Here is a 27,874-nt window from a genome sequence, read left to right as displayed (position 1 = left end):
AGTAAAAAATAAAAATTGAATTATAATTAAAATTGACACAATTGCTAATATAATAAACATCCAACACACCTGTATCTGTTATTACGCAAAAAAAAAATATTGTTAAATACGATTAATACACCTACTTACATGTAGCACATATAGATGTGTTTTGTATGACGCTTCATGAAAACACATTTCAAACCTAGAGGTTTTAAGGAGTCAGTGGCGAAACTATAACTTCTGGGCTCCCACCAGATTGCCGTATCGTCTCCACATGGTTTTTACCAACCAATGGATTTAATTTTAGTAAAGTCAACTTCCAAACATTGATAATGTTATCCCGAAACAGAATACTCCACAGGATAAATAAAGAAAAAAATCTTAAAACAAGAATACATATAATCTAAGAATTCACATCAAGTCATTTGAATTGGCTTCTCAATGTGAAACTATTGTGGTAGACTGCAAAATCAAACTCATAAGTTGTCATAAAATCAAGATCAATGAGAAAAGAAATAGGTTTAATCATATTAAGCATTATTTAATTCTTGGAGTATTGATATTAAGTTTTCAAATATAAATCTGTGTCTCTGCGTAATTTATTTTATTCATAAGGCTGGATTATGTGCAATGTGAGCTATCTTTCAAAAGTTGAGAGCAATTTGAATATGTGTTGTGATAAATGTCATTTTTTATAATGTTAAGCAATATTATTTGTTAAAGATATCTGAAGTATTAAAATCAGCTGGAAGATTTGACACTGTGGACACTGTTTTATGCAAAAAGTACAAATTTAGATATTGCTAGTTATTCATAGTAGTTCAGAAGATTTTAGCGATTCTTTGTTTTATAAAATGTGGCCTAAGCAATTTAGAGAATTTCCTAGTGCGCATGATAGCATTATCTTTTTATGCAATACAATGCCGGCATACATTTGTGTATATGTGTAAACCTTTTATAAATAAAATTCCTAAGAATCGGAGTAATATATTTGTATGTTTCTTAAAAAAGCAAATAGTTTATATGAATATTTGTACTGATATACCATGTAAAATGGGACATTGAAATAAATAACTACTGTACATAACACGTTTCTTTTCAGTGTGTCAAAGCCATCTATGACAACTATACGTTTGTTACATAATACTACAAAACATATTCATAGATATTATAGGATTGCAGAGGGGGAACAGGAGAATTTATTTGGGATCCATGAATACATATCAATATCAACAACTGCTTTTAGGTTACCTTCTGCTTTGGGGCCTCTGGTTCTTTGCCTCAAGTATAATTTCCTCCCACCTTTTGTGGCCTTGTGCACTGGAAAGATGTAAGCAGGTCTGCAATAAACAGAGTAGTTAACAAATTTGAAACGACTTCTTGTTGAAAACAAGATAAGCCTTGTCAGAAAAAAGAAGACATTCAGAACAGCAGAAAACATTGTACATATGTTGCCTACACAGTTGGGAAGTCTCGGAAAATCTATAACCAATTTTCTCAACGACATAATTTATTAATATTTTATAATAAAATAAAAATATTTATTTATAAATAGTTGATGAGATGCATATTTCGTTCATTATAACTGTCCAGTGCACACTCTACAGGGTGTCTGCCGAAGAATTTGTATTAGTATTAGTATTGGTGGCAAAATTATGCAAGAAAGCAAGCATATACAGCATCAAAAATCCACTTTATTTGCCCATCTCCACTAACAATTTGTCCAATCTTTTAAAGTTATTCAAACTACTACTACCACATCACCAGATGTAAGTTTATTCCATCAATTAATTACTCTCTGACTGAAAGCAAATTTACACACATCTGGCCTGAGGAACATTCAGTAACTACTCCATGTAGTTCTATGAAATAATAAACAACAATGGTGATTCATTCTGAAGTTGGTGAAGATAATTCTAACGCGATGATTGTCAATTTAAAAAACTGCAGTGACAAGAATAATTACAATAATCGATTGGAAATATCTACAAGTGACTTCTGTTCAGAGCAAAAGAAAGAAATACATGAAACATGTATGCAATTTGTCGTTGAACTTGCAAGACAGCAAAGCCAACGACTGCCACAAAGCATAAAAGTGCTCATGAATGAAACTTTTTTCTCTGGAAAATCCTTTAAAAGACCTAATATAGAACTGCAAAAACTTTATTTTATGATTCGCACAATGACTTCAAGTAAGACTGAGTTTTGGCCAGAAGTTGATTCATATAGAGATTTAACTGGCGAAAATTGATTTCGCGAGCTTGCAAATGCAGCATTGTCTATATGTTGACTGCATCTCAATCAAACACTGACGTGAAACTCTTATTTAGTCAGGTCAACATCACGAAAACTAAAATTAGTAGAAAGAATACAGCTACAATGAAAACTCTAAGCTCTATTTTGTGTGTAAATTTTGCATTAAAGGGAACTGAAGAAAAAGGAAAGCTCAGACCTACAGTCAACCAACTGCTTTAACCTCAAAGGAATGAACAGGAACGTGCAAAAGTCAATTACATTCTGTCCCTTAAAAACTTTTATCCTCTGGGATTTTGCCCAGTCAATAAAAAAATAAAACAAGTCTTTCATGCATCTTGTATGATCAAATAGATCTTATAGATTGGAAATGTCATGTTTAAATAAGTACTCAAAAAGGATATATTGGATATATTTAAATTACACATATTATCAGTCATATCTCAGCCCACGTGGGTAGCACAGTTGGTAGGGTCGCCGTCTTCCCCACACCGCGTGTAAAAGATCTGAATTCGAATCCCATTGATGACGACAGGAATTTTTAAGGGCCTTTTTCACAACGTGGCTGAGTTAGTCGGTGTCAGGCGAGGGCAGCGTGGCTTTTTTTTCCCATGAAATTCGGGGAGCAATATGGCCTTAGTCGCTGATGTTCCTAAAACCCAAGAACGACAACAACAACAATCATAATATCCCTACGACGAGGAAGGGAGATAAACAAGTATGTCTGTTTATTTATTGTTTTTTTTTTTGTTTTTTTTTTTACTGTTGTCTGGTGCAAGTTCATCTTTGCGGTAGAAATTCTTTTTATCCACTAATACGTTATATACTAAATGAAGAAAAATTTATTTTACACATATATACATATATATTTTTCCCCCCTGGGGGTAGTGGTCTGATTCATTCTGTTTATCTGAAAAGAAGGTGAGTTAGCAAATAATACACAAACAGCAGAGTTCAGCTAACGAGCTGAGATAAACTTATCAAGATATCATATGTGCTTACAGCTTTCAGTTGTTTATTCTTGAGAGATAAAACTCGTTAACATGATATCATTTGTGCGACATATCGGAATTCATCTGTTCTTGTCCTTGAAGGTCAGTAGTGTGACGCAGAAGCCCTTTGAAAATCACTAGTTTCTAATAAACAGAGTAGTTTAAAGAGCCCAAGTACGATAGAGGAAGCTACATACCAAGATCAACCAGTAGGTAAGTAAAGCACTCAGCTGTTTGAAACGACATGACGTCATAAATTTATGACATTTTTCATTATTGAATGACCAATCTTCTTGCATAAGTTTAGTAGCTGCATATGTACCATGATAACCTTCAATAGAACTCAAAGTTCGATATTGAGCAACAGCTAATAACCTTTCTCTTTCCATGACATTTCCGTCTTGCTTTTCCATCCATAAGCTCTTTTGTTAGAGAAAACGAAAAATCTCTAGTTTAATACCATTGCATAAAAAAAATCGTGCACTGTGTAGAAGTGTCCTTTTTATGTCATTTTGTTATATTAATGTAGTTTTAACATATTTTTAACTCTTAATAAATAAATTTCTGTTTATAAGCGGTATGGTCAAGCTCCCTAAACAGTTTAGGACTGTAGATCAGAACAGGGTTAACAGCAGTCTCTAAATCCACAGCCTATCCGTGTAAAAAAAAAGCTAAAGTTGGACTTGTCCGTAAAGTCTGTAAAAATATTGAGGTGTCCACAAAAGTGTACCAAGAATTTTTTAGCATTTGAATATATTATTTATCTTATATGCGTGTATTCTAATTGGGTTGGAACCGTTCTAGTCTTTTTCAATATTTTAAAAAATATTAGAATAATAAAAAACGAAACAAAATGATAAACACGTGCTATATATCACGTTGAGTTTAAGGCGCATCAGCGACTTAGATCATGTTCAAATGTATATATTATGTCTGTAAATTGTGTGGGTTCTGTGGTCGATTTTCTATTTGCTGGACGAGTTTTCTGGATTAAAACCATGCTACCCTCGTATGAGACCGACTAACTCAGCCACATTGTGAAGAATGCCCATCAAAATTTTTCTTGTATCATTGTCGGGATTCGAACTCAGGACTCTCCACGCAATATTCGAACTCTCCATGCGATATTTAGAAGACGGTGATTATACCGACTGTGCGAGGTCGTTATCATATATAGAGGGACCAGATTTTAAAGGATGAAAACTGCAATAAAACAGCCAATAGATATTTTTATTAGCTATCTCCATTGACTTTGCTCGTGCCTTCGATGCCATCTGGTGGCCCAGCATTGTCAAGAGATTACATCACTTCAATATTTCACTCAACCTCTACTGCTGTCTCCTGAACTACCTCTTCAATCGCTCAGTTACTGTACAAACAAATTTTCAGAAAACTTCCCGACCAGTTGTCAGAGGCTGCCCACAAGGCTCTGTTCTTGGCCCCTACTTTTGTAATCTAATCTTAGACGAATTTCTTCATATGGACATAGGTCTGTTGACTGCATGTCTTATGTAGATGAACTCATCCTTCTAATCAAAGCTGATTCTAGTGCTCAACTTGAGCAAATTTCTCCCCTGCCTTAACGATCCTACGAAATTGGACGAACAACCACAAGCTGGTCATCTCTGAAGAAAAAACGAAGTCTATCCTCCTTCCATAGTGCCGAGAGGACACTGCGGGACACATTAAGCCAACGTGACATCTCCGCCTACGACTGCCAGACTTCAAGTCGTCCATCATCTCAGAGAATCATCTAAACGACGATGACTTGACATCCTGACCACTAGAGATGTGGATATACCACTTAGAAAGCCAAAAAAAAAAAAAAAAAAGGGAATGAAGTGATGTGGTCGCAACCCGTGTTTTTATAGACATGAATAATTTGCATAATGTGCGACTTTATAAGGTGATAGGTCGATTTCTATTGGATAATCGGAATTTGCATGCCAGGATGTTTATTATGTCAAATATTGGCTTTCGGCGACATTGTTCACAATAAAATATTCATGAAAAACATTTTATTCTGTTAATTTCGTCGAGCGGTGTATTTTATAGCATTGTCTAACTTCTCCAATCTTCCTTTCCTTTATTCCCCCTCTCGTTTCTTTCTTTTTTATTTAACTTATTATTTTTTTTTTCTCGCAGTTGAGACATGGGGTACGGGATGACTGACACCCACTGGTATTGCACTACCTCAAGTGGGTGCGGAATATTTAGTTGTGGCCCACCTTCCTGCTGTGTAGACGGACACTGGGCAGGTTTTCCTGGTGACTAAGTGGCCAGAAACAAATAAACAACACTTTCACTGCACAAAAAAAAAAAACCAAACTATTATAGTCACTCGGTAATTTCTTACATATACCCATGTGTGCTGTGTCTGTAAATTGCGTGTGTTCTCTGGTCGATTTGCCTGTTTTACTGGACGATAAAACCTCAGTTTCTGGTGTGGGGGGGGGGGACCTGAGACCGACTAACTCAGCCACGGAGTGAAAACAGCCCATTAACATTCCTCGCGTCACCCAGGTTCGAACCTGGGCCTTTTCCACCAACCAGGGTGTGGGGAGGACGGTGCACAAACACATTACACACCTTCTTTTACAAAGTTTTGTATCATAAGAGTGTAATACAGCGGTAAAGTTCTGGAGCTGCCCTGTAAAAGATACTATACATGTCTACATACTGTGTTGGCGAGTAACTCACTAGAAAAAACGCTGCTCCATCCTTTTCCTCCTCCTCCTGAGATTCACTAATTGCAACTCTGATTGAAGAGTACTTTAGAAATTTCTAAGGACATTGAAATACCAACAGTGAGAATCGACTGAATCTGAAGATTCTACATTAGGCATCGCCTCTCAGTTGAGAGGATGATAACAAATGATGTATGTTAAGAACCAAAGCAACTAAGGCTATAAGGGGCAAATATATTGTATTGGTAATAGCGTATATTCTTCCGTCGGGTAGTCTGTTTTCCTGGACAAAAAACCTAGTTTCCAGGAGGTAAAACTATTCATACCTTGCCCAAGAGCGACTAACTACGACATTTTGTAAAGAAGCCCATGAAAGTTTCTCTCGTCGAGAAGGGTTTCGAATCCAGAGCAAATCTTTTCATATAGTGAGTGGCAGCAATTACTTAAGAAGTGCCAAGGTATCGCTGGTACAAAATCTTATCTTAATGGTCATCATTTGAATCTTCTGTGGATTTGTCCTTCTCTAAACACTCTCCCTTGAACTTTACACACTTTCGTCACTGTCGTACCCACTCATTAAATGCTTCTTGCAAGCCATTTCTCGAAACACTGCGAAGTGCTTCCGTTGTATCTCTGCGAGCATCGTTGTGTCAGACGAAAAACGCTTGCCTTTCAAAGCTTTCTTCAGACGTGGAAACAGGAAGAAATTACACGGGGTCTGTAAAGTCTGGTGAAAAAGGAGAATGCGGCAGAATCTCGGCACCTGTGGTAGTAATTACTGCCTGCACAATATTAGCCGTGGGGCCTGTCATTTTCTTGATGAAGAAAATGCCAGTTTCATTCATCTCTTTAACTGTGTCCGATGCATTTAAGCCCCATCTGACACAATAAAGAATCACATGTCGCTGTTCAATCTGTATGTCCGACATGATACTTGCTTCACAACGATCGTCAGTGACACGCGGCTAAAAAATTCTCTTCACGCAACACTAGCTCGACATATTGTATACTGCCATGCGCATACAGCCTGCTCAGTAACAACCAGAGAGAGCGCCTCTAGCGGCAGTTATGGAAAGTTCGCGCGGTAAATATAAAACCTGCACCAATCCTCTAATCAAATATCACCCCTCATATAAAGGCAGTTTTCAAAGAGTGAAATGAGTAACTACAGACCTGTCAGTCTGACTTAAATAGTAAAGAAAATCATGGAGGCAATAATAGAGTGCAATACAGGAATATTTAGACAGAAATGGAATTCTGAAGGACATACGCAATACGTTTTGTTAGAAGAAAATCATGTTTAACTAACCTAGTTAGCAATTTTGATATCACTCATGAGCTGGATGTAGGAAATAATTTCAATATTGTTTTCTTGGATTTCAGCGAAGCATTTGACTTAGTCCCTTATGAGAGGTTACAGTACAAATTGGGATCACTGGTAGGATTCAGAAACCCCAGCGTAACGTACCAACTGTGCGGTACTACACTCAGGGTAGTGGAGAATGAAAAAGACCTTGGGGGGGGGGGGATAATTATGCAGTCAGATATGAAGTTTTCTGAGCAGTGCAGATAGGCGGGCAGAGCAGGTCGTGGGGTCTTGGTAATAATATACTTGAATTTTGCTAGAAAGGATAAGGAGGTGATTATCCCTTTGTATAAGGCAAAGGTCAGGCCATACCTTGAGTACTGCTTACAGGTCTGGCGGCCTCACTTTAGGAAGGATGTAGAGTTGCTAGAACGAGTACAGAGAAGATCAACAAGATTGGTGAGGGGAACAAATGGGTGCTCTTACCAAGAAAGGCTTCAGTTCTGCAAATTGCAGCGTCTGGAAACTAGGCACCTACGAGATAATATGATTGAGGTGCATAAGGCCTTGAATGGTTTAAGCAGGCTCAATGCTGATGAGATTCTTCCTCTTGCTCAGATTAGGAACCTGAGGGGACATAAACTCAAATTGAGGAAAGACAGTTGTAGAATAGATGTGTGCAGAAATTTATCTTTAGCCAGTGGGTGTTTGATTGCTGGAACAAACTTCCATCTTTTGTTGTGTAATTTGATAGCCTAAATAAATTTAAGGCTCAGCTGGACGGGCATATGGAACGAGAAGTTTTTTGTTTTTTTGGCTGATGTTGCTTTCTTGCATAATATGCCTCTACTAATACTAATGAGCAAGAGGCAGAGAATTGTGATTGATGCGTACTCTTCAAATTAGACAAATATAAGAAATGGGGTCTTGAGGATCGGTTCTGGAACCAATGTTATTTCTGATTTTCATAAATGATATCGACAAAAGAACAGAGCGCGTGATATTAAAATTTGCAAATGATGTGAAAATTGGGAGCCTGGTTAATGATCAGTGCGAAGCAGGTCTCCTTCAGGGAGACTTAGATAGACTTCATGGATGGTCAAAAAAATGGCAACTATGTTTTAATGCAGCAAAATGCAAGGTTAAACTTGGAGAGTAGCAATCCCAAAATAACTTCCATGATGTTCAATAGATAATTTATCGAACATTTTCTTGTGGAGGTAGGGAGATCATAATTCCACTGTAGAAGGCAACTGTAAGACCACACTGGGAATTCTATGTCCAGGTATGGAGATCGCATGTAAGAAAAGATATGGAGCCTCTTGAAAAGGTCAAAGGACAAGCAACTGGCTTGGTGGGATCTGCAAAACCCCTACGAAGATAAGCTTTGAATATGTGTGCGCTACAGAGCTTGGCAACTAAGCACCTCATAGGCGACCTCATTGATATCTATAAGGCTATGAGAGGGGATAGTAAAATGAATGAGGCGAAGTTTTCACTGCTATAAATCATTCCAGAAGTAGGGACCACAAATTCAAATTGTAACGAAAGCGGTATTTAAGTCGGATTGCAGGAAGTTTTATTTTAGTAAGAGAGTTGTTAAGTACTGGAATAAGTTGCATTCATGGGTTGGCTTGAGTTATTGGAATTTTTCCAGTGGTTAATGCTCAGGCGAGAAACACATGCGATGAGGGAAACCCATAGGTATTTTAATGTTTTTATTTTATTATTAAATTTATTTTATTTCATTTAATTTTATTTTTTTGTTATTATTTATTTATTTATTATTTTATTTTATGTTTTATTTTTTGGTTGGTACAGCAACCTCTGGCTTTTTGCACTATACGTCTGATAGCAATTTTGGATTTCAGAACGAGAAATTTATAAAATAAAATCCAATAAAACAGTATAGATATGTAAAAAGAAGATTTCATCTCATTCCCATCTCGTCAGGAACCTCAAGCCCTCGGTGATCGAAAAGATTAAAGAATATAGCAATTTAACAACCCTTAAATCCTACCATTTTCATGCGTTAAAGAGTTGTGTCCCTATGCCATAAAAACCTCATAACGGAATCCATTGGAATTAAGAACTGAAGGAACAAAGAATGAAAGCTATAGAAATAACACTTAGTAATATTCTAATAATTCCGAAACTATAATTATCATAGGTATCCACTTCAGCGAAGTTTTATATCTGGGGTGTTTATAAAATAACTTCAGAGATTTGAAGCTCTGGAAAATATCTCTCAAACTACTGGGTAGAAACAGTTGAAATTTTGAATAATTATGTATTAAATATGTACTTGAGATATCCGACGTTAGATTTACATAACCGCATAGTTTAGTATTCTGTAGTTCATTTTATCCATTATACTACTCTTTCATCTATTATCATGGTTCTTATAAATCTTGATTTATTATCATTTGGGAAAGCGCATCAGTTATTTAATTTCGTATTAAAAATAATTGTATTGAATCTTGATTAATATCTGAGACTAGATTCCTGATTGAGATTTTTCGAATGATTGGTGATATGCATTTGTAAATGCAAAACTCGAGGGCATATCATGAACAAACATATAATCAAGAACGGTTTTGATAATGTACGAGATAATAGATTCCGAAAGTGCAACTTTTTCTGATAAGTATTTTGAGTGTTATAAGACCTCAAACCAGGAATTTTTTTTTTATAATCATCCTGGTATATCACGCGATTCTCAAACTTTGCGATACCGCGATCCTGTAAATGATAAACGAATTTGTGCACCCCCTCCCATGAATAAAACTAATTTCATCTGGGTTAGAGTTGGGCAAGAAGTAATTGTACCACTTACTTTTAATAACTGAATCTTAGTCTTATATTGAAAAAAAACAATGACAGAACCTCATAGCTTCATAAAATAACATTCTGTCATTGAAAATAAGCAAAAAAATAAAAAACATAAAACTTGAGGCAAAATTCGATTCATTCCCTTTGAATTTCCCGTGACTACCAATAGGATCGCGACCCACTCACTGAGAACCCCTGTCGCCTGCCCCTTCGGATATTTGACGAGTATTTTTCCACTACACGCCCACTAAACATAAAATAGTTAATTTTATAAGGACTGAAAGCCTCATTTTAGGAAGGATGTAGATTGCTGGAATGAGTGCAGATAAGAGCGACCAGATTAGCCAAGAAGAGTGAGCAGATTAGCCAAGGACACAAAAGAGTTTTCTCTCACCACGAAAGATAACAATTACACAAGTTGCAGTACACAAATTGCATTTGGAAACTAGGCACTTACGAGAAGGCCTAATTGAAGTGTTTAAGGCTTGAAATGGATTAAGTAAAATAAGTGCTGATGGCATCCTTACTCTTTCTCGGTCAACACACATAAGGTGGCATAAATTTAAATTGAAAAAAGGATAATTCCAGGACAGAAATACGAAAGGATTCGAAGAAGAGCAACCAGATTGGTGAAAAGTGATAATCATCATCCATACAAGGAGCAAATTAAAAGATGCGGTCTGCAAAGTTTTGCAACTAAATACTTCCAGGAGACCCGACTGAGGTGTATACTTTCATAAAGAAGATGAATAAAATGAACAAGGGAAATATATTCTCTCTGGCAGGGGAGCAAAGAGCCAGGAGTCAAAATTATAAAATCTTAGGAAGTGACAGAATTGACATTTCATTTCATTTAATTTCTGTTTCGTCTTCTGCATCCAAGGGACTAGGGTCCAATGACGCGCCAGCGCGTAATGTTTACAGACCACCTGTACTTTTTGGGATAAATCGTTTAATTCTCGCCCGAGACCGATTAGCAGTAGCATTAGCATTAATAGAGGCATATGATGCAAGAAAGCAAGCTTATGCAGCATCAGCCAAAAAAAAAAAAAAAAAAACTTCCACTTCGCCCCTCCGTTCGTTCGAAATACCTGTCCAGCTGAGCCTTAAATTTATTTAGGCTATCAACTTCCACAACAAGGGATGGAAGTCTGTTCCACCAACCAACTACCCGCTGGCTAAAGGCAAATTTCCGCACATCTATCCTACATCTGTCTTTCCTCAATCTGAATTTATGCCCTCTCAGGTGATTATTCTAAGCAAGAAGAAGAATACCATCAGCATTGAGCATGCTCAAACTATTCAAGGCTTTATACACATCTATCAGATCATCTCGCGGGGGCCTAGTCTCCAGACACTGTAATTTGCAAAACTTAAGCCTTTCTTCGTAAGATCAACCCTTTGTTCCATTTACTAATCTTGTTGCCCTTCTCTGTACTCGTTCCAGCAGCTCGACATCCTTCTTGAAATGAGGCCTCCAACCTGTATACAGTACTCAAGGCGTGGCCTGATCATTGCCTTATACAAGGGAATAATCACCTCCTTAAATCCTTGCTAGAAAAATTCCTGTATATCATTGACAAGACACCATGAGCTACTCTTGTAGTCCATCTGCACTGCTCAGAGAACTTCATATCTGCCTGCACAATTACCCCTAGGTCCTTTTCATTCTCTGCCACTGTCAGTGTAGTACTACAGAGTTGATACGTTACTCTGGAGTTATTCCTTCCCATATGTAGTACTTTACATTTGTCAATGTTAAACTTCATTTGCCACCTCTCAGCCCACCCGCTCAACTTTTCTAGATCCTGTTGCAGCAGCATAGCGTCAGTAGTGTCCTTAACAACCTCGCCAACCTTTGTATCGTCTGCAAACTTGGACATTAAGCTTGATATACCATCATCAATATCATTTATAAATGCAGAAAACAATAATGGACCCAACACTGAACCCTGAGGGACTCCACTAATAGCATTAGTTCACGATGAGCAGTATCCATTGATTACCACTCTCTGTCTTCTCCCCCTAAACCACCCCTTTATCCATAGCAGCAATTTGCCTCCAATTAGCTCGGCTAGGCCGTGAAAAATCCCAAAAATAATTTTATATGTTTATTTAATTTAATTTAATTTATTTATACTTCTCCCCCTAAAAACAGCCTGATTTGCTAGCAGGGCACTTAGAAATACATTGTCTGAGGTATTTCATTCCATCCATGACTATGAAATGATCGTAATTAAATGCATAAGGACAAATGTCTTGATTTAACAGTATACTCACTTAAAAATAAAATACATCTCATGTTTTAAAATCTACCTCAGCTTAAAACTCATTTTACTGCATCGCAAAGGTTATATTAATAAACTTAAAATATATATTGGTTGCTTCCAAATTAAAATGTAATCACTTTATACAGTTCAGCGGCCATGACATTTCTATACGTACTGCTAGTGTACAACCTCTAATAGTCTAAGGAATTGCACATTTCAATGAATGGTTAACAGAAACATACATCATAGAGATGCTAGTCTTCTTTTCAGTTGTATTGGAAGCACTCCAGGACTTCACTTATGGTTCAGCAAGATATGAACAACTAACCTCATGTCAAAAGCATCTAACATGAAGGTCAGGAACTGGGCCAATATGGTAAGATTTTCCTGCGCCACTAATCTCCTTCACGGTGTCACCTCCAGGTTTGCATGAAGAGTTGATCTGGAGACTAACGAATACCCTAGTGACAATTTTTGAACTACCTCAGGATCCGGTATTCGAGGCCGTAGTAATTATTCAAGAGGGAAAGAGGCGTGGAGGATCAAATCACAGAAGCAAACGACACCATAGCAACATCCATGGCTGAACATACAAGCAGTGAGCTGACTAATTCCATCCTGATTCTTCACATTGCCACATAGACCTTTACCCTTTTGGCGTTAAAGTGTTGCTTGAATGAGAAATTCTCGGTCCATATTAATCCCAGGTCTTTTTGTACCTTTAACGTTTTCACAACCATGCCATTGATGGACCCATTGGCATCATATTGTTGTTTCTCATTAGTAAAGCTCATCATCTCCATCCTCACATAGTTTACTTCTAGGCCAATTAACTTAAGATGTTTCCAAGCTGGATATATGTTGTTCTGCGTTTTTGTTTGCTACCAGGATGTGCATGGATTTTCCTGACTAAATAAAGTATTTTTTGTCATCAGCTTAAGAGACGAACCCAGAGTGAGAGCAGAGATTGTAATACCACTGCATAACGGCCAGAGAGAGGAACTTATCTTTGTGGCGCACTTCTGTTTACGATGGAATCCAATTTATATTCCAAAGAATGGCTGTTTGGGATCTCTTTAGTAAAATAGACTTGAGTACATTTGGGTAATTATTTCTTTTTAAATTAAAATTCTCCCTAAGAATTAGAAACAGAGCCGGGAATGCCAACATATCGAAGACGGACTTTGCATCTAAGGAAATTACAGTATATCCAGTTGGTTTTTTGCTTTCTACATCTCGAATACTGTATCAGAGAGATTCCTGGTGATCGATCGCTTGCTAATGATTGTACAAATGCCGGTGTCCAAAACAGCGGTCTGCTATCGTGGATAGTTTATCAAACATTTTTAAGGTTGTGCATCCTACAGTGGTGTGCAAAACTTGAGGACCAACACTATATCTAAAGCTTACAACCACAAACTCTTTACTTAAGGTACTCTTTACTGATAAATAAATAAATAAATCTTTATTGTGAAGTAGAGTTACAGCACAATATCCCATCACGGCGACGAGCGCCAGGGGTTCACATCTAGATAAGATAAGTACGGCGTACAAATACAAAAGGCTACAAAATACAGCGAACTCATACAAAAAGGCTACAAAATACCGATCACAAATGCAACAGAAATACAAACACAGCATAAAAACACAGAGCTAGACACAAATACAGAAATAAATACATAAGAAATACAAATAAATAAATACTGTATCAGGGTTCAAGGGCTTTGATAAAGTTGTGTCTGTCCTTCTTGTTACTTATTATGCTGTCGATGTCGGCGTCCACACGGTTGAGGGCAGCGAGCATCTGCTTGGGAAGAAATCTCTCAGTGAGTACAAGCCTGTTGTGGTGAGCCACGAGTGTTGGTACCGACCTTAGGCTTGGCTGTGGAATCCTCCAAGAGCAAGCGTTCCAAATATTTGGAGATGATATCTGGCCTGTGATGAGTTTGGCTGTGAACACCAGCCTCTTTTCCACGATCAGGAACTTCATCCACGGGATGTCGAGTGCTTGTGCCATCATGGTGGTTGTGGTAGCGGGAAGTAGCCGAAGCTTGTTATTGGCCCATTTCAGTAGCCAGTATTCAGCGGTGTACACCAGCTTGAGGTTTATATGTGCAGCGGAGGCCCATATTTCTGCACCATACAGAATGGCGGAGTAAACGGTGGAGGTGATGAACCTTGATAATAAGAGTATATCCAGTCTCAGCAGCGATTCTGGACGTCAGCTAATCTGTCGAGAGGTTGGAACACGGTAAAAGTAAAGTGAAGCCATTATCAACCCACTGCAGGATGGAAGCCTCCTCAACAATTCATGCTGAGGGAAATGGACCATAATCTGTCACGCTGGTCCAGTGCGGGTTGACAGATTGACCGTATTCAGCAGTCAGGGGCTTGAACCCCCGTCTACTCAAAGAGCGTGTGCTACTGCACTCCCGCTCCTGCCCATTCGGCTACTGGAACACGGTATCACCCCGCAAACATTACTGAAAGGGATCGATCGATATGGAGGCCGAGGTGTTCTCGTCTGGGGAGGCGTTATCTTGGATGGACGTACACAACTCCAGATACTGGAAGGCGGTACTGTAACCGGTGCATGCTACTGTACTCAAATTCAAATTCAAATTATTAGATTAGGGCCACCCGTAATCTCTTACATATACCCATACATGTATTACGACTGTAAATTGAGTGTGTTCTCTGGTCGATTTGCCTGTTGTGCTGGACGAAAAAACCCAATTTCTCGGGGGGAAACCTTGCTATCTACGCCTGAGACCGACTAACTCAGCCACGGAGTGACACGCTACTGTACTGAGGTAATTCTTCCCCGTGTGCGTTTCTTCCGAGGTGCCATTGGCCTCGAGTTCGTGTTTATGGACGACAACGCCGCACCCCATCGCACTGCAGCTGTGATATGCTTTTGGAAAATGAGGACATTGTTCGTATGGATTGGCCTGCCCGTTTCTGCCGATCTAAATCCTGTCAAACACATATGGGACGCTCTGGGGAGACAACTAGCGGCACTTCGACGTCCACCAGAAAATGTTCACCAGCTGAAGATGGCGCTGACAGAGGAATGGACGATGTTACCGCAAGAACTTATCAACAACATTTTTCTAAATATGGACAGGCGGTGCAAAGCCTGCATCGACGTTAGGGGTGGCCATATCTCCTACTGAGGACCACCTCTTCCCTTTGTTCGATCTTTGGCAGTGATGCATCTGTATCATGGCAGCCAGTGCTATGTTGCCATTTTTGAATAAAGTCCCTTTGTACCGTTTTGTTTCCATTGTGTCGGTGTTGTTTCCTTCATAATTTCTGTACCTCACCAGGTTCCTTTGGTATGCTTTTCCCGTATCCAGGCCACTCCTAAGAGAAGCTACAGGTGAAAACCTGACTGGTTTTGCACACCAAATGTATATACGGCAATATGGCCTAAGTTGCTGATGCGCTTAAAACCTTACAACAACCAGTCATTCTCTTTCGCGCATTGTAACTTTTACTTAATATTTTCAATTCACTTAAGTACAGTTTCGCTTCTCCACATTTCATGTTTTAATGCATGTACGTAACAATATTAATTTTCCTGTTGTATGCTATTAAATATTATTATATTTTATTATGCAGGTAGTTAGGTACCAATTGGTACCTAACTACCTGCCGTTATCCTTTTGAGACCTAGCCTCTATATTTATTTTATTTTTAATAATGGCATTGTCTGGTTTAAGTTCAGAAATTTTGGGCCGGATATCTCTAATAATTTTATTACTCCATCCCGTGTCACAGTTTTTCAAAATTGCACAAACCTTTTATTTCTGTCTTCCCCATCCCACGGGTCTCGCAAAATTCGGATGACCTTTGGGGATAACAGTCAGATTGAACAGTTAAGTAGGTCATTAAAAGTATGACTGACAAAATCAGGTTCACCTTGCTAGAACGTGTTATTCTGGAAAGAACTCTTAGAACTAGCTCTACCAGACAAGACAGTCTGTTCCGTATCTAACGGATATTTATTAAAACTCTAAAATATGACACTGCCACAGTTACTACTGTACGTAAAAAATAGACGCTGATGAATCAGATTGAACTGAAAAAGCTAGTAAAAGTTTCTTCCCTGTCTAGAGGGAGAGACTAGAAGTTATTATAACATACTCGTATGTCATCCTACTAAAAGCAATACTAAAATCCTTCAATCGGAAAAAAAGTGTATCAAAGCAGTGCGATAAAGGTGAGAAGCAATTGTCACAGCAATGAGAAAGATTTAACAGACTTTCGAGAAGGGTGTGATATTTAGATATCATATTGAACAAATATTCATACATGCTATTTTACTGCAATTAAATATTGCCAAGTTGACTGTTGGCAACATATTGAGAAAATGGAAGAAAAGGGTGATCCTGCGATGAAGAAACAATCAGCCGGTCTTGTTTTACAGATAGTGCTGATGCACTATCTGGAGCAACAGATTATCTTTAAAAAAGCGCTTCCATAACTTGTACAGCTGTGAGCCATGAATTTCTATGTGAGAAGTACAATGGAGGGAGTAGAGTTCCTCGTGAGTTGTTCTGAATATTTTAAGCTTCTTGGATCATATCAGCAGTACTGGGTTTAGTATCAGAGTGAGAATGTGGAGGTGCACCATCCTGTTGAAAGTTGTTGTCATTGTAGGATTTTAGGAATATCAGCGACTGAGGTCATATTGTTTCCTGTATCCTGTATATTATCTGTAAATTTCATCTGTGTTCTGTGGCCGATTTTATTTTTACTGGAAGGAAACCCGGGTAGACCGGAGAAAATGCCATACTACCCTACTACCCTCTTCTGAGACCGACCAATTCAGTCACGTTGTAAAAAAAAAAAAAAAAAAAGCCCAATAATAATTCCTGACGTTATCGGCTGGACTCAAACTGAGGTCTTTTCCACCTGGTGTAAGGTGATCCTACTGACTGTGCTACCCACTAGACTGTTGAAAGTACGCCACAGTTTCCACAAAATTTCTTATTGTGAGAACTGCAGCTTCACTAACAATTGAAGATTACTCTGCCCAGTGACAGCTCCATTGAATAAGTAAGGACTATTTATGGAATGAGAGGAGGGGTTCGTTTATACGCACTTATCCTTGGCAGGTTAACATCTTTCTGAAGAGCAAAATGAAAACTATCACTGGCCCATTAAACACAGTTGTTACGATTCGTTGTTGTAGTAGTAGTAGGGTTTAGGAGCATCGACAACAAAGGCCATATTGCTCTGTATATTGTGGAAAATTGAGTGTGTTCTGAGGTCGACTTTCTATTTGCCGGACAAAAAAACCCCAGTTTTCTGGAGAAAAACCATGCTACCCTCGCCTGACATCGACTAACTCAGATACATTGTGAAAAATTACCATAAATTCCTCACGTCATCAACGGGATTCGAACTCAGGTCTTTTACACTCGGTGTGGAGAGGACGGCGATCCTACCAACCGTGCTACCCACGAGATTTTCTTTCGATTCAAGTGGCCATTTAATGTCGATTGATCTGATCATATGATTACATTCTGAAAATAACGAGTTTCGCTGTTCTTCTGACAATACAGTCAACAAAATCGTGTTTGTCGATGAGGATCCTATTCCTGAACCGAATGCAATAGCTACGAAATGAAAGACTTGAAATTTGACCTTTAAAATGCTCATAATACTCGACGTGACTGAAATGTAGTTCTTGTTGACTTCTTTGGTGACTAGTCGCATGCACATGGGTAATTTTTACATAGCTTTCTTTATTAATGTAGTGAACCGTTTCTTGTGTTTTAAACTTACAGAGAGACGGGTTATTGTCAGATGCAATACCTGCTTTGTCCGACAATTATTCCCATATATGTTGAACTGCTTTAACCTTTAATACTTCTAATACCATTTGAGAAACCTTTCTTCTGAATCTTTCATATCTTTCATGCCTTTCATCTTCTGACCTTTCATATTTCCACTACCATTTCAAAAACCACTTCCTTTCTTCAAATGCTAGTTGACTATACTCCATACTGAATAGGTTATTGGTTAATCTGAAATATAATGAAATCTCATAAAAAATGGTTAAATTGTTTATTTTTGCTTTCAAATGAACAGTTTTTTTAATCATATTGACCATTCTGTGTCTAAATCGTTCCATAGTTTGTAAAGATTAATTTCTTCTTTTTTTTTTTTTTTTTGATTCGGACACGTTTGTTGAAAATCGGATGAAATTGTTTATTTCAAACTTGTTGCAGTAATTTTGTTTTCCTTAAAAAGTTTTCTCTGTAAACACATTTGTAGTAAAAAAAATCATATTATATTGTTCTGTACGAGTATTATTATTTTTATTATTTTATTCAGCACAAAATGTAGAAGACAATCAATAAAGTATTGTATTGCGTTGTTATTATTGTTTTTTTTTTTCATGTCTTATTTTATTTTATTCTTTTTGCTAAGGGAATCCTAGTTAATGAAGGTCGCACTCAGCCTTTCTATCAGTGGCGAACCCACTACATCTCCAAGTCCGCTGCGGAGGAGGGGGTTCTGAGGAGTTAATGGTCTAATGCTAATTGTATGATTGTTAAAGAATAGGTGGCGGCCGTTGGGCAATCTCGGGAGGAGAGGTTTATTTTATTTAATGACGCCCCTCTTCGTAGGCACTAACTTTTAGTTTTAATAAGTGAGCAAAATGCAGTCTGAAAATTATATTTAGAACTAGTAGGGTGCAAAACACAAAGGTTTCACTTCTCTTCCCTATTAGTGGAGGGCGTACTCCCCCCCCAACATCTCAGTGATGTTTCTTGTATTCTCTACCTTGTGAACTCCTCTGACCTTGTGTCGTTCCGGAGTATAAACAGAAAATTTGTTTATTTTATTTGATTTTTGGCGTTGTTTAACGTTTTTGCTTAGAACTGCCAACCCTTATACCTGGTTCATATAAAATTCACATGGCTAGTCCACCTCTAGCATTCTATGCTCAATGAGTCACTAAACCTCTACTTGAATCCATCCGTTGCTCCATTTTTTTATGCAAGTCTCTTTGTTCAATCTTGTTCGAAAAGAAACCAACCTAATAACAATTCACAGAAGAATACTAATCTCTCCCAAAACTGGTTTTGTCATTTTAATTACAAAATATTTAAAAAGCGCAAAACAAAAAAGAAACATCATTATCATAGCTCTCACTTCTTCTTCTAAGCCATTACTGTTCCACTGCTGGGCAACGGCATCTCCTGAAATCTTCCATCTTTTTCTGTCCCGTGTCGTAGTTGGCCAATTTTCTCCTGTAAACTCCTTCAACTCGTCGTACCATCTCCTTTTTTGCTGACCTTTGTTTCTATGTCCTTCCAGTGGTATCCATTCAGTTGCAGTTTTACTCCATCTATTATCTTCATTTCTTATAATATTTCCACTTTGGATGTTTTGTTTCCACTATAACGTCCTTTATACCAGTTATTTTATGTAATTCCTCAATTCTAACTCTGTATGACAGGCCCAACATGCTTCTTTCCATTGCTTTTTGTCCTACTTGTAATTTTCTTTCTTGCAGCTTAGTAAGGAACCAGGTTTGTACTCTGTAGGTAAACATAGGATTTATACATGTATTTAATGAGCTTTCTTTTTAGACAAACCGGCAATTCATATAGTCCCCAAGCATCCAGTATTTTTTCCAGCCGTTTTTCAACTCTCACACAGAGGCGCATTTAACGGCGGGCGCACCGGGCGCGCGCCCTGGGCCCCGACTTCTGAAGGGCCCACGCAAAACCCCAACAAATTAGTTGAACATATTAGTTCAAAACTTTGTGATTATTATTATACTATTATTAATTATATTACACATATATTATATTCACATTTTATTGGAAATAAAACATTAATAGTATATAATATTTTTTATTTATTTAAAAAAAATGGTTAACATGTATTTTTATTTTCTCTCTCTCTCTCTTTTTTTTTAAGGGGCCCAATATTTTTTTCTGCGCCCGGGGCCTCAACTGACCTTAATCCGCTCATGTTCTCACATACCAATTCCTAAATTGTAAAAAACCGCATATCATTCCCTAAACCGATTTTTATTTTATTCTTTTAAGTTTTAACATTAGAAACTACTCTGCGCTTTCCAAAAATGAGGAAAACAAAGTTGTGCTATATTCACAGTTCTGCCTTTTTGACATTAAAATTACTCCAGTAGATGTCGCTGTGAATTCATGATTGTATCTTTGAGATTAGATGTAGTGCAGTTCAGCGAAAGTGGGTTACGTTTACTAGGTTAGCGGTGAATTGGAAAAGGTGGTTTTGTTATTTAGTGTTATACGCAAAAGTGGCTCATTTTCTTTATACCTTCAATTGAAAAATTTTTATAGTGAAGGTAAAGGTTTGTAATTCATTCACCGATTCATTTATTATTAAGGAGTAATTGTAGTTAAGAATATAATATAAAGTAATTATTACAATATGCGGAAGTGCCGGTAACTTTTAACCCACGTGGTTTGTAGCGTGCGTATTAGATGTTCATGCTGCGATATGTCGGTCATGATCGTTACAGCCATCCTTTTCCCTGTGTTGACCTTGAACTTGGGTATACGTTTTTTCATTGTTTCCGGAGTGTTCTTTATCATTGGTGACTTCTTCGGAGAATATGTAGAAAGAGAGAGAATTAGATAGTATGAATCAGAGCTGTAATACTCAAAAAGGAGAGAGAATGTAATTACCGTATTATGTAGTTGTTATTATTTGATCGGTTATCTTTAATAATTCCATGGACAGATCGGGTCACCAATGAGCAAGTCCTTAAGAGGGCAAGGACTGTTAACTACAATTGCAAAGAGAAAGACTGCCTACCTCGGGCATATTATAAGAGGCCCACAATATGACCTGCAGAGACTAATCCTGTAAGGTAAGGTTAAGAGCAAAAGGAAGACCAAGAAAAAAGTGGCGTGATAATATAAAAAATGGACAGGGGGTTCTTACGACACAAGAACTATTTCACAAAGCAAGAGACAGTTGGGTGGAAAATGTTGGTCTCCAACGTTCAAATTGAACACGGAACCTGAGATTAAAGATCTTCAGATCTTCTTCAGATCTTTAATCTCAGGTTCAAAAATTAAAGATCTTCGTCAGCCTGGAAGAAGAAGATCTTTATAAAGCTTTATCACAAATACTATTTGAATATGCAAATAAAATAACTTGCAGAATTTAGCAAGCATTTTTATTTGTATATAATTTTCTTTTTTTTTGTATTTCGACAATATCAAGTGTTTGAACCGGAAGGAGTGTGATATTTCCTTAGTCTGGGCCGATCCTAGAGTTCTGGATAAGATGGGGACCGTGTGCAAGAATTAGTTTCATCCATTCGACCCCCTTGTCCACAATGAGAAGGGATGAGTTCTTCCCCCACCAGTTAGATATTACCTGGCCTTGCGCATTGTAGCCTTAGTTGCTAATGCGCCAAAAAAAATCCAAACAAACAAACAAACAAACAATCCCCTCCAGTACCTGCCTCCTTGTTCCGAATGAGGGAATGAGTTCGCGACCCCCCCCGTTCTTTAGTAAGAACAGTGCCTAAATAGGTACTAACCGGAACGTTAATTTGGGGATAAAAATACAACTGTTATACACGAATTAGTATGTACATGCTGTATTGTTACGTGGAAGAGAATTCTTAAAAGGAGTTTTTTTTTTTTTGTTTCTTTCTTTCTCTTTATTTCTATCGCCACACCCTGACCAAGCCCCGGGTTATTTGGTCTTGACGAGCTCGATTTTGTGCCAATTGATTTTTGCACAAAAAAAAAAAAAAAAAAACGGGTTGGGGCGGAAACAACTATTACACTCCAGTTTAGTTTTTATTATTTATTATTCAATTGATTGTTGGTTACAATCGCCCTTTGTACAGCATGCAAGTCATAGGGGAATTTTGTTTTTTTTTCTCATTTGGTTCTAACATTTAGACTCCACGATTAAAAAATGCACTCAACCAATAATTAGCACTGACTAACTAAATATGTTTTTTTTTATATATAAAAAAGTGAAGGAAGCTATGAAATTTTTTCAGAAAACAAATGTATATCGATAAACCTAATTTTTTTGTCCTTTTTTTTTTTTTTTTTTGCTTCTTGTGATTCGCGCATTATATGTTCTCAAGCCCTCAAAAGATCTGTTTATATATTTTTTCAAACTGAACTATTTTAACAGCAAATAGTCTTTCGGCTGAAATTTAGTTTACCGTATCCTTCGTGTTATGTTGCGTGACGAACAGAAGGTTGCGTGAAGGACGTGAACTGAGAAAAATAGTTGTAATTAGAAAGGGAAAAAAAAAAAAAAAAAAACAATAAGTGGGGTCATGACTTTCATTTTTGTTTAGTAAAAAAAGATTGTTTTTACGCAACTGCGGGAGGGATTCAAGCAAAAACTATTCGTTGGCCACGCCAGGTTATACCGTAAACTAAAGTTCTCTAATTAGTTCTCCGTCTCTTCTACCATCCTCCTTGACAGCTTAGTGGGCACGATATATTGTCGTCTGCCACCCGTTTGGAGAAGCCTAGGTTCGATCCCCGTCAACGGTTGGAGGAACATAATCACACCGATCTCGGGTGAAGCCCCCCCCCACGAGTTATTCCGGATTTTTCAGCTTGCTTTCATGCATCATTTTCCACTACTAATGCTAAACACTGATCTATAATACTTGTTTTCCCCCCTAACCAGCAGTTTCCCCTGAACCCTTAAGGTAATCCCAATAATACTGGCAAAAATCCTTGCATCACCTTTATTCAAATGAATACCCTCTCTACAAAATAATTTATTCTGCCTACAACTGTGGGCCACACTGATTAAAAAAAAAAAAAAAAAAAAATCCTGCCTAGAACCTTGCAGATTCCCTCAAGTCTTGAGTTAATCCACAAGGCTTTCATTGTATAATCCCTCCTGTCATGTCTGACCAGAACTGCAGGCAGATATGCATTGTGACCTAACTCGCAGCATTTTTCAGAATGGTCCTATATTTATTCAACAAATGGTCAGGTTGCAGGTGGACAGTCCAGAATTTGTTGTTTTGTTACTAGTTGAGTGATAAAAATAGACAGTTCATATTGTTTTGTTTTTGTGTTGAATTTTTCCAACCTAATATAAAGTTAAGAAAGAAAAGGTTAGAAAGCGTAAAAATGTAGAAAATTAAAAACAAAAAATTATATTTAACATAGGCAGAGATCCTAATATGCAGCTTCAGGATTGATAAACTACTTTTGATCTCTAGGTCATCAGAATTGATACCAAGCAGCTCCTTTTCAAGTATTGATAAGGAACAAAGCAGACTTTCTATTGATTTTTTTACCAAGAATTTCTGAATAGGGTGCATTCTGCTTGTTAATTTTGCTTCATTTAATCAATACTTAATTCTCATAATGTTTAAAATAAATTGGAGATGATACGATCTGAGTTAGATAACATCCTTAAGTTTGATTATTTGTTGAGTGGTAACTGTTTAGAATCGACTGTTGCACATTCCGATCTACACAGATCCACAAAATACAACAGCCTGCTTCTGTAACAGCAAATGCTATCTTTGGCAGATGTAAATCACTGAAGACAGACACAGTTTTCTTCCCAGCAAGCACAATTTAATTTCATTATGTAGTTTTTGTTATTACTAATACTACTATGCATAGTAACAGGTACATTCAGATCTCAACATTGTTGTCAGTAGTGGAATTGAAAAAATACCTAGACACTGGGTGGCTACATCAAAGTACTAAAAAAACTTTTTATAAATAGAAGATTCCATATTTACATATAGCTTATTTGCTTTGTCATGCCATGACACAAATATTTGTGTGCTTGGTCACGAGTTCTGTGACCAAGCACACAAATTTTTTCTTCTGTAATGCATAACATTCACAGGATGCCTAATTTTGTCTCTTAAATTTCATGTTATGATTCTGAGTTTATATTCAAATAAAGCTTCCCTTTATATTCCAAAAAATTGGCAATTGTTACTAAATTTCAGCAAAAAATAAAATGAAGTATAAAATACATTAGATTACACTTTATGTATATTCAGATTGTTTAGTATTATCAAGGTTGTCATTATCTTGCCTTTGGAGTTAATTTATTGTTTATTTAAAATTTCGATTATCCAGAAATGGAGAATAGCAATTCTCCTGCTGATTAATCTTAACTTTCAGCTTTTTAGTAGGTATTTCATAGCTGAAGATTTGTTTCGACTCTTTTTGAACTAATTTTCCCGGAAGTTTCGGGAGGCTGTAAAAATGTAAACCCCTGGCTTTTTGGCCGTGAAGGGCATTAAAGATTATCTCTCTCTCTCTCTCTCTCTGAATTAAATTTCTAGTTAATTAAAATTTTCAAGGAAATCTGAATTTATTGTTCTTGAGCAACCACTGCATTGTTGGACAATTTCTTGGCATAATGCTGAATGATAGTCAATCCAACGTCTAAGCAGAGTTCATTAACCACTGTTGACTGTATTCCAATTGGCTCTTGTCTCTGTTAGTGTTTGGCTTGTCAGACTAGTAAAATGTACAATGGTCAATGCCATGTCAGAAAAAATGTTCCAGATCAGTGATGGGCATTTTTTTATGCTGTTATAAAATGCAAAAAATTATTGGTTTGGTTTTAGGCTGAGATAAGGGTAGGAGCCAGTAACCAATACACAAACACTTAAGTTATTGACATGAGTTACTAGTTTCCTGAGCTAGAAATGTATGATGGCTGGGGAGTAGTGGTGATTTTGGGGTTACTCCTTGTCGTACTCCGGTGTAAGATATTTTTTCTTAATGTTACTCCTACTCTTATTATACCCCTCAATGAAAAATATTTCCTCATTGCTGCATGACTAATTCTGATTTTACATTATGATTATATGATAATCACTATTCAGAATTCAAATGGGTGTAGCTATATTTTTTTTATTTAATGCAAATTTGAAATTACACTATATATATTTGATACAAACATTATTTATTCAATACACTGCACTAATATGCTAATTTTTAATTTTATTTAATACAAAAAGAGCAAAAAAACTAGTAAAAATTAAACTAAACTATATATTGTCTCTTAGATTGAGTTAGTTCTCAAAAACAGTATGGACTCAATCAAATCTTCTTTCATCGAAGCACGTAAATCAGATTTTATTATTTTGAGTGCTGAAAACAGCCTTTCCAACACTTACTTGGGTAGGTGGTAGAGCAGTAACGCAAAAGGCTGCATCTTGAACTATTAGTGGATATGTTTTTATTGCATCTATCACCTGTAACTTTGATGTACGTCTTACTTTCTCCACTAAAGTTAAAGCTTGATAGAAATCAAAGCGGAACTTCTCGTAACTGGTTGCTTCCTGCGCTGCAGCTTCTCCTTGTTTTTCAAAGCTGTTTTTCAAAATCACATTCATCAAATTCTGAACTAGAAGAAGAAGGTTATGTGTCAAGCTCAGGGGAGGCCACATAATCTTCTTGCTTTAATCCTGTTATTTTTTCACTTAAATCAAGTAGTGCAGCTTTTCCTCTGGCTACCTGATCCTCTGATAACAAAATTCTATAATTTGGATCAACATAAATTGCTGCTAATAAGATATCATTTTCTATTAAATTAGTTTCTCTGTGCACCATACACTGTTTGATTCCATTAGCAATAAGACCACCAATTTGAGAAAACTTGAAGATTAGACTTTTCCATTCTTTGTAGAATGATCCAGGTGTTAAGTAAGATTCTTGGAACTTTAAAGTTGCATTATATGGGTGGCGAAGTAATCTTTCAAGCTACTCAACTTCTTCCCATTCATGATCAGATAAAGTTATTTCAGGATTTTCCATATCAATAAATAGAGGCTTTAATTCCAAAAGATGTTTGATCATTAAATAAATACTGCCCCATCTAGTAGCTTTATCAATTAGAGCTCCTTTTCCGCAGCACCTCTTCAGAATAGCATCAATCTTGGGGGATTGAGCAGCTACAGCAACCTGGCGCAACATATGAGATTAGCTGCATGAGCTGCTTTCAGACCATCACATATTATGAGCTGTAAAGTATGCACACCACACCTCATAAACCCCAGGGGCTCACATCTGGTGAGTATGGGCTTAGCACACCCAGGGTCCCCAGCTGGATATCATCATTCTTCTCTTTCTTGGTGATTCCCTTCTATTTCTCTCTCTATTGGGGTAATTCAGAAATTTTTTTTTATTTTTTGGCTGGTGCAGCATAAGCCTCAGGCTTCCTTGCACCTTATGGCTAATAATAATAATAATAATGTATGTTGACGTTGGGGGAAAGTGAAACCAATGAAATTGTTTGCAATAGCATCCAAGGTCTTGTCTAAGTACTCATCTTCATCTAAATCACTGTACACAGCTTTCTCATTATTCAAAATCTCTTTTCCCCATTAAGCTTCTCAACAGTTTTTATCATGTTCGATGCATTGTCTAACTATTGTCAAGATATTTTCCTTCTTAATTCCGAAATCTTTGAGCATTTTCAAACAATTTGCAAACCTGTTCGCTTGTATGCTGCACTTTGGTATCTTTAAGTGCTAAAGTACGTATTATCGTTTCTTTATTTTCATTCACAAACTGGACATTTATTCCAAAATAATTTACCCATTGACTGGTGCATGCATCCATCTTCAGTTGAATATACTTTCCCGTTAGCATCTCCTTCAACAAATTTTTTTGATTGTTAGCTTCCTCTAATATTATTTTCCTAATATTATGTCGTTCCAAAGATACTCTCAGTTTGGCTGCCATTTCATCACTCAATTGAATAAAACCTGGAGAAGAAAATACACTAAGTGGTAGTCCATTCTTTACAACAAGTTCAATACTACACCCTTTGAATTTAGCAGCTGTCATTGCTATAGTAATTTTTTGGGTCTCAAAGTACTTTGTTAGAATATTTTTTCCTTCTACTTTACATCCTGTGTTAGAACTTGATGACTTTTTGTTGCTTTCCTTTTCCTCCATAAGCTTGAATTGTTTTGGATGCAAGTGCTCTAAATGGCGTTTTAAATTGGATGACCTGGTGGGTGCATAGCCTCCTTTTCCTTTCTCTGTGCTGATTTCTGAATTGCATGGCTTATCTCCATTCATCAGTTGACATATGAAGACATTTTTTTCTTGAGATAATTCAAAGTATTCAAATACTCCAGCTTTCTTTTGTTCCATTTTAGACTAGTTAAATTAAGTAGTTTATCTCAAAATTAACTTTAACATGCTTACAAATTCATATTACCTAAAACAAAAGATAAAAATTTAAAATTTAAATTAGACAGTGCAATATAATAAAATCGATTTTTGGTGTTAGCATGTATATTTTGATAACAGGAATAAGGAGTAACAAATATATTTTGTTACTCCTTATTCCTACTCCTACTCCTGTAAAAACCTTTTACTCCTTACTCCTACTCCTGTAAAAACCTCTTACTCCTTACTCCTACTCCTGTAAAAACCTCTTACTCCTTTACTCCTTCTCCCCAGCCCTGCATCTGGTACTAAGCATTGACATTTAGTCTGTGCTAAACATGACATAGAAAGGTAGCACATTATTCAGTGTATTTTA

General features: G+C 37.0%; 1 protein-coding gene across 1 annotated transcript in view; it reads left to right on the top strand.

The window, feature by feature from the left end:
* The first annotated feature begins 20,664 nt into the window (after positions 1-20,664).
* The window catches only part of LKRSDH (lysine ketoglutarate reductase/saccharopine dehydrogenase), a 204,629-nt gene continuing 197,419 nt past the window's right edge, over positions 20,665-27,874 (top strand). The window contains exon 1 of the mRNA XM_090369066.1: positions 20,665-20,684. The gene's annotated coding sequence lies outside the window, so the exon portion shown is untranslated. The remainder of the gene's footprint in view (positions 20,685-27,874) is intronic.

The sequence above is a fragment of the Mastigoproctus giganteus genome, chromosome 2 (genome assembly GCF_048544385.1).
Source record: "Mastigoproctus giganteus isolate SK-2022 chromosome 2, ASM4854438v1, whole genome shotgun sequence".
Classification (NCBI taxonomy): domain Eukaryota; kingdom Metazoa; phylum Arthropoda; class Arachnida; order Uropygi; family Thelyphonidae; genus Mastigoproctus; species Mastigoproctus giganteus.
Note: the sequence above shows the minus strand (reverse complement) of the source record. Positions and strands in the feature narration are given on the sequence as shown.